This window comes from Rutidosis leptorrhynchoides, chromosome 4, assembly GCF_046630445.1.
Source record: "Rutidosis leptorrhynchoides isolate AG116_Rl617_1_P2 chromosome 4, CSIRO_AGI_Rlap_v1, whole genome shotgun sequence".
Taxonomy (NCBI): domain Eukaryota; kingdom Viridiplantae; phylum Streptophyta; class Magnoliopsida; order Asterales; family Asteraceae; genus Rutidosis; species Rutidosis leptorrhynchoides.
The window spans coordinates 90,400,968-90,410,000 of NC_092336.1; positions in this window are offsets into that span (position 1 = coordinate 90,400,968).

Here is a 9,033-nt window from a genome sequence, read left to right on the forward strand (position 1 = left end):
GTTTTCTGGTTCCTATTCGAGTTATCAAGACACCACACAAATTAAATTTGTTTCGTTTTCTGCTATTCGAGTAAAAAAAAAAAAAGAAACACCGACGCTCCTTTTAGTCTATTCAGTAAACGAACTATGTTTACTTCCTTGGGCTTGGTTCGTGTAATAGATTAGGCCGGGATCCTTTCTTTGTTGGGCCATGTTTTGTTTATTGGACCGAATGAATTCTTGGTCCGAATAATATTCATATTGGTGACGGTTAGGAAGGTTACAAGAGTGATAATGATATAATTAAGACTCACGTTCGATGATGACTAATTTTAGTATTGGCATGGTATAAGATGGTGATGGTATTATTTGATGATGATGAGCTGTAGTTTAAAAAAGAAACAGATTGACATACAGTTTATATATTGATTTTGTGAGTTAAATCATAAATGAAATGTCAGCGGACTGGTTAGTAGTGTTTGCGAGAGACGAGAGGCTGTGGGTTCATGTCCAAGCAAGGGCATATATTTTTGAAAGTCATTTTAAACACTTTTAAGGTAGTATCTTATTCCTATTATTATTAATATTATTATTATTATTAATATTATTATTATGATTATCATTATTATTATTATTGTTATTATTATTATTATTAATATTAATATTAATTATTATGATTATCATTATTATTATCATATCATTATTAAAATAAGTAGTATTATTATAATTTTCATTAAAATTATCATTAACATTAAAAGTATCATTTTTATTATCATATTTGTTATTATTAGAATTATCATTAAAAGTATCATTTTTTACTAAAGTTATCATTTTTATCATTAATATTAAAAGTATCATTTTTAACTCTATTATCATTATTATTTTTATCATTACTAATATCATTTTAGTATTATTATAGTTTAAACAAACAAAAGATATATATATATATATATATATATATATATATATATATATATATATATATATATATATATATATATATATATATATACAAACATGTATTCAAGACATATAACATAACAAAATTTATATTTTTATTTATTTTAAATATATAAAATGAATATATGAAATATATAGGTTATTAATATAAAAATGATATAACTAATATATATATATATATATATATATATATATATATATATATATATATATATATATATATATATATATATATATATATATATATATATATATATATATATAATTTATCGATTAAAATTATATGTGTTAATATATATACATAAATGATATAGGTTCGTGAATCCGAGGTCAACCCTGAATTGTTCAATATAGTCATATGTATTTTTACTACAAAATACATTAGGTGAGTTCATTTGATTCCCTTTTACTCTTTACATTTTGGGACTGAGAATACATGCGCTATGTTTACAACTGCTTTATTAAATGCTTTTGAAATATATTTTGAACTGAGAATATATTAAATGCTTTTATAAATGTTTGACGTGATATGACACAAGCAAAACATTCCTCGAATGAATTATTATGCAGACAGAAGTTCTGCGGATTATTGTTGAATTATGTGGACATGATAATCGCCACCATTGAATTATGTGGACATGATAATTGCCACCATTGAACTATGTGGACATGATAATTGCCACCATTGAATTCTGTGGACATGATAATTGCCACCAATTGATATGAATGTTATGTATCGAGAGAATGATTTTATACACAGGTTATGTGTATGTTATTTTTGTGCACAAGATATGTGTACGGTTACTAAGATTTATGAAAGATGATTTCGTACACGAGAAAGGTGTACTATATTTAAAAGATATTGCATGTACATTACAGGTGGGTATAGGATTCGGGCCCATTTGTACCATGCAGGATTTAAATCTTGTGGTCTATCAAAATGATGAATTTTATTGTTTTATGATAAACCTATGAACTCACCAACCTTTTGGTTGATACTTGAAAGCATGTTTATTCTCAGGTATGAAAGAAATCTTCCGCTGTGCATTTAGTAATTTTAAGGACGTTATTTGGAGTCGATCATCGCTCTGGGATCAAATGTTGATGACTTCGTCCAGATAGATTAGGACGGGGCATTTCACTTGACGTGTGCTAGAACAGCATAGCAACCTTTTCTTATTAGTTTTGGTGCCTTCAAATTACTAATAAGATGTAGCTTCGTGTTGCCCTTTTCTCCGTACACCATTAAGGGTTCTCCTTCTTCTCGTACAATGCGAATTGAATTTTTGTAACATACGATCTCTGCTTTCATCTCCTTCAGCCAGTCCATGCCAACTATTACATCAAAACTCCCTAACTCTACTGGTATCAAATCAATCTTAAATATTTCGCTACCCAGTTTAATTTCTCGATTCCGGCATATATAATCTGCTGAAATTAATTTACCGTTTGCTAATTCGAGTAAAAATTTACTATCCAACGGCGTCAATGGACAACTTAATTTAGCACAAAAATCTCTACTCATATAGCTTCTATCCGCACCCGAATCAAATAAAACGTAAGCAAATTTATTGTTAATAAGAAACGTACCCGTAACAAGCTCCGGGTCTTCCTGTGCCTCTGCCGTATTAATATTGAAAACTCTTCCACGGCCTTGTCCATTCGTGTTCTCCTGGTTCGGGAAATTTCTAATAATGTGGCCCGGTTTTCCACATTTATAATAAACTACATTGGCATAACTTTCTCCGACACTACTTGCTCCGCCATTACTCGTTCCGACACCATTTGTTTCTTTCGTTCTGTTAACCCCTGGTCCGTAGACCTCACACTTCGCCATGCTATGACCATTTCTTTTACACTTGTTGCAAAATTTGGTGCAGAACCCCGAGTGATACTTTTCACACCTTTGGCATAGCTGCTTCTGATTGTTGTTGTTGTTGCGGTTGTTATTGTTGTTGGGATGATTGTTGTAGTTGTTGTTGTTGTTGTTGTTGTGCCGTTTGTTGTAGTTGCGATTGATGTTGCGATTGTTGGGATAGTTGTTATTATTTTGGTGACTTTTATCACCGTTTTCCTCCCACTTTCTTTTGACTAACTTCACGTTGGCCTCTTCGGCCGCCTGTTCTTTAATTCTTCCCTCAATCTGGTTCACTAGTTTGTGAGCCATTCTACATGCCTTTTGTATGGAGGCAGGCTCGTGTGAACTTATATCTTCTTGGATTCTCTCCGGTAACCCTTTCACAAACGCGTCGATCTTATCTTCCTTATCTTCCAACTCTCTCGGACACAATAGGCACAATTCTGTGAATCGTCTTTCGTACGAAGTAATATTGAATCACTGTGTTTGTAACCCTCTACGTTCTGACTTGAGCTTATTGACCTCGGTTCTGGGACGGTACTTCTCGTTCATCAAGTGCTTGAATGCTGACCATGGTAGCGCGTAAGCAGCATCTTGTCCCACTTGCTCTACATAGGTATTCCACCATGTTAACGCAATACCTGTGAAGGTATGCGTAGCGTACTTCACTTTGTCTCCTTCAGCACACTTACTTATGGCAAACACTGATTCAACTTTCTCGGTCCACAGTTTCAATCCGATTGGTCCTTCGGTCCCATCAAATTCTGAAGGTTTGCAGGCAGTGAATTCCTTGTAGGAGCATCCTACACGATTTCTTGCGTGGTTAGCTGTATTGCTAGATTCATAGTTATTGTTGGTATGTAGCGCGGCCTGTACTGCGGCTATGTTTGAAGCAAGAAAGGCACGAAATTCCTCTTCGCTCATATTCAAGGTGTGTCGAGTAGTCGGTGTCATTTCCTTCAAAATAGTCAAATGAAATAATTTAATCATACAGAATATTAAGAGTAGTCAATAGTATCTCGTAGCATAATATGAACTCATTTATAAAAGCTTTTTCTTCATATTAGCGTTTTATAAGTTTAAATTCGGGTACTACCTACCCGTTAAGTTCATACTTAGTAGCTAATATACAATTCAACTACTACAATTCCATATGAAAAACTGATTATAATAATATATCACATACAAATATTCTTCAAACTTACAACTTCGCTATATTACATATAACATGAAATATAGTACACTATGATACACGACAGTTTTGAAGATAAATCTAGTTAATACGCAAGTTGTTCAGCAAAGGAAATAAAGACACGTAATTCATAAGTCTAGAAACAAGTCATGCATTCTGGTTTTACTAAGAAGACTTCCCATCCTTGGTCTTGTGGAAAATAATCGTTATGACCATTAGCTAGGCAGCATGTTGTAATGTCGTCAAAAGGACGAGGGTTTCATAATGTCCTACAGCCCCGTAATAATCTAAAAACCTTGTTTCTCACCCCAACTACCAAATCCGTCAATTGTGGGAAAGTTTTATTTAAAAGCTGCAATCCGATGTTCTTTTTCTCACTTTGGTAAGAAGCGAACATCACTAACCCGTAAGCATAACATGCTTCTTTATGTTGCATGTTAGAAGCTCTTTCTAATTCATGAAATCCTATGTTGGGATATGTTGAGTCAAAATAGGTTCTTAACCCGTAGCGTAAAATTGCATTTGGGTTCCCCGCATTTAACGCTTTAAAGAAAACACGGCGTAACTTAAAATCTCCCTAATGTGATATACCCCACCTATCAAAGGAAAGCCTTTTAAAAGCTAAGGTATTTCTGGAAAGTCTTTCAAATGTTTGACAAGTTAATTTCGCCATAACTAAATGTGCTGATGAATTTTGACCGACTCTAGACAAGATTTCCTCAATCATATCCTCTGGTAGGTCTTCTAAAATATTCGTTTGTCTACCCTTAACATCCATTTTATTTTTATACTGTAAAATAGACAAGGATTAGATTCGTAATAACAAACAATACAAGCAATTTTTACATAGAACATAAAAGTACAAGCACACTACAATACATTTATTACACAACATGCTCACACCCCTCTAATCTGAATCACTGGTTTCTTCTTCTTCGAACTTGGTTCTTTTTCTTAATCTTCTAGGGATATATGATGTTCCTCTAATACGAGTCGTCATTTTCCACATTGGTTTAGAAAAACCTGGTGGTTTAGAGGTTCCCGGGTTATTGTCACGATATTGAAAATACGGGTGTTGACAGTACATATAAAGTTCATCGGGGTCGGAATCAGATTTCTCTATTTTGATGACTTTTCCCTTATTATTTTCTTTTGCCTCATTAAATTGGGTCGGGGTAATTTCTATAACATCATCAGAATCCTCATCAGGATCCGATTCATCAGAAAATTAGTAATTTTCCCAATATTTTGCTTCCTTAGCGGAAACACCATTGACCATTATAAACTTTGGTCCATTGGTTGAGGATTTTCTTTTATTTGACCGGTTTTTTGTAGTTCCTACTATTCCCCCTCCTGAACCTCTTCTTCTTTCGGTTCCTCTTCTTCTGGTTCCTCTTCTTTCGGTTCCTCTTCTTCCGGTTCCGTTTCCTCTTTCGGGAACTTGTGAATCTTGCCAATATATATTCAACTCTTCGTTATTATTAGGTGAGTCAATGGGATTTATGCTAGAGGTAGACATCTATCACACAATATCAAACATGTTAAGAGATTAATATATCACATAATATTTACATGTTAATAATATATAGTTTCCAACAAAAATGTTAAGCAATCATTTTTAAAGAAAACACGGTCGAAGTCCAGACTCACTAATGAATCCTAACAAACTCGATAAGACACACTAATGCAAATTTTCTGGTTCTCTAAGACCAACGCTCGGATACCAACTGAAATGTCCCGTTCATATTGATTATAAACGTTCCATATTAATTGATTTCGTTGCGAGGTTTTGACCTCTATATGAGACGTTTTTCAAAGACTGCATTCATTTTTAAAACAACCATAACCTTTATTTTATCAATAAAGGTTTTAAAAACATTACGTAGATTATCAAATAATGATAATCTAAAATATACTGTTTACACACGACCATTACATAATGGTTTACAATAGAAATATATTACATCGACATATGTTTCTTGAATGCAGTTTTTACACAATATCATACAAACATGGACTCCAAATCTTGTCCTTATTTTAGTATGCAACAGCGGAAGCTCTTAGTATTCACCTGAGAATAAACATGCTTTAAACGTCAACAAAAATGTTGGTGAGTTATAGGTTTAACCTATATATATCAAATCATAACAATAGACAACAAGATTTCATATTTCAATACACATCCCATACATAGAGATAAAAATCATTCATATGGTGAACACCTGGTAACCGACATTAACAAGATGCATATATAAGAATATCCCCATCATTCCAGGACACCCTTCGGATATGATATAAATTTCGAAGTACTAAAGCATCCGGTACTTTGGATGGGGTTTGTTAGGCCCAATAGATCTATCTTTAGGATTCGCGTCAATTAGGGTGTCTGTTCCCCAATTCTTAGATTACCAGACTTAATAAAAAGGGGCATATTCGATTTTGATAATTCAACCATAGAATGTAGTTTCATGTACTTGTGTCTATTTTGTAAATCATTTATAAAACATGCATGTATTCTCATCCTAAAAATATTAGATTTTAAAAGTGGGACTATAACTCACTTTCACAGATATTTCCTTCCTCGGAAATAAGACTTGGCCACGGATCGATTCATGAACCTATAAAAATATGTACATATATATCAAAGTATGATCAAAATATAATTACAACCATTTTTATTATGTTTTAAAGATTTGAGTGTATTAAGTCAGCTGTCCTCGTTAGTAACCTACAACTAGTTGTCCGCAGTTAGATGTACAGAAATAAATCGATATATATATTATCTTGAATCAATCCACGATCCAGTGTATACACGTCTTAGGCTAGATCACAACTCAAAGTATATATATTTTTAGAATCAACCTCAACCCTGTATAGCTAACTCCAACATTACTACATATAGAGTGTCTATGGTTGTTCCAAATAATATATATACATGGGTCGATATGATATGTCAAAACATTTGCATACGTGTCTATGGTATCTCAAGATTACATAATATATTAGAATACATGTATAATACAATATAAGTTAGCTAGGATATGATTTGTATATATTTGTTAAACATTTCCCGTAGCTAAAAAGATCAAAAATATCCAATCTTGTTTTACCCATAACTTCTTCATTTTAAATCCGTTTTGAGTGAATCAAATTGCTATGGTTTCATATTGAACTCTAATTTAAGAATCCAAACAGAAAATTTATAGGTTTACAGTCGGAAATTTAAGTTACATGTCAATTACTAAAGAGGTAGTCATTTCCGTCGAAAGAACGACATCTTCATGACCATTTTGAAAAACATACTTTCACTTTGAGTTTAACCAAGATTTTTGGATATAGTTTCATGTTCATATGAAAAATAATTTTCCCAGAAGAACAACTTTTAAATCAAAGTTTATCATAGTTTTTAATTATCCAAATCAAAACAGCCCCCGGTTTCACTACGACGGCGTATATCCGATTTTACGGTGTTCATCTTATTTCCAGGTTTTAAATCATTAAGTTAGCATATCATATAGATATAGAACATGTGTTTAGTTGATTTTAAAAGTCAAGTTAGAAGGATTAACTTTTGTTTGCGAACAAGTTTAGAATTAACTAAACTATGTTCTAGTGATTACAAGTTTAAACCTTCGAATAAGATAGCTTTATATGTATGAATCGAATGATGTTATGAACATCATTACTACCTCAAGTTTTTCGAATAAAACTACTGGAAATGAGAAAAATGGATCTAGCTTCAAAGGATCCTTGGATGGCTTGAAAGTTCTTGAAGCAGAATCATGACACGAAAACAGTTCAAGTAAGATTTTCACTCGAAATAAGATTGTTATAGTTGTAGAAATTGAATCAAAGTTTGTATATGAATATTACCTTGAATTAGAAAGATAACCTACTGTAAATAACAAAGGTTCCTTGATCTTAGATGATTACTTGGAATGGATTAGAAAGCTTGGAAGTAAACTTGCAAACTTGGTAGTATTCTTGATTTTTATGAAACTATACTTATGGAATTTATGAAGAACACTTAGAACTTGAAGATGGAACTTGAGAGAGATCAATTAGATGAAGAAAATTGAAGAATAAAAGTGTTTGTAGGTGTTTTTGGTCGTTGGTATATGGATTAGATATAAAGGATATGTAATTTTGTTTTCATGTAAATAAGTCATGAATGATTACTAATATTTTTGTAATTTTATGAGATATTTCATGCTAGTTGCCAAATGATGGTTCCCACATGTGTTAGGTGACTCACATGGGCTGCTAAGAGCTGATCATTGGAGTGTATATACCAATAGTACATACATCTAAAAGTTGTGTATTGTACGAGTACGAATACGGGTGCATACGAGTAGAATTGTTGATGAAACTGAACGAGGATGTAATTGTAAGCATTTTTGTTAAGTAGAAGTATTTTGATATGTGTCTTGAAGTCTTTCAAAAGTGTAAGAATACATATCAAAACACAACATGTATATACATTCTAATGGAGTCGTTAAGTCTTCGTTAGTCGTTACATGTAAGTGTTGTTTTGAAACCTTTAAGTTAACGATCTCAATTAATGTTGTTAACCCAATGTTTATTATATCAAATGAGATGTTAAATTATTATATTATCATGATATTATGATGTATGAATATCTCTTTATATGATATATACATTAAAATATCGTTACAACGATAATCGTTACATATAAGTCTCGTTTCGTAAATCTTGAGTTAGTAGTCTTGTTTTTACATATGTAGTTCATTGTTAACACACTTAATGATATATTTAAATATCATTTTATCATGTTAAATATAGTGTATCAATATCTTAATATGATACATATGTATTTAGTAGACGTTATCATAACGATAATCGTTATATATATCATTTCGAGTTTCTTAACTTAGTAATCTCATTTCTTATGTATATCACACATTGTTAATATATTTAGTGAGATACTTACTCATCATAATCTTATGTCAACCATATATATATATGTCTATATATACCACAACATGTAGTTTTTACAATTTTGTAACGTTCGTGAATCGCCGGT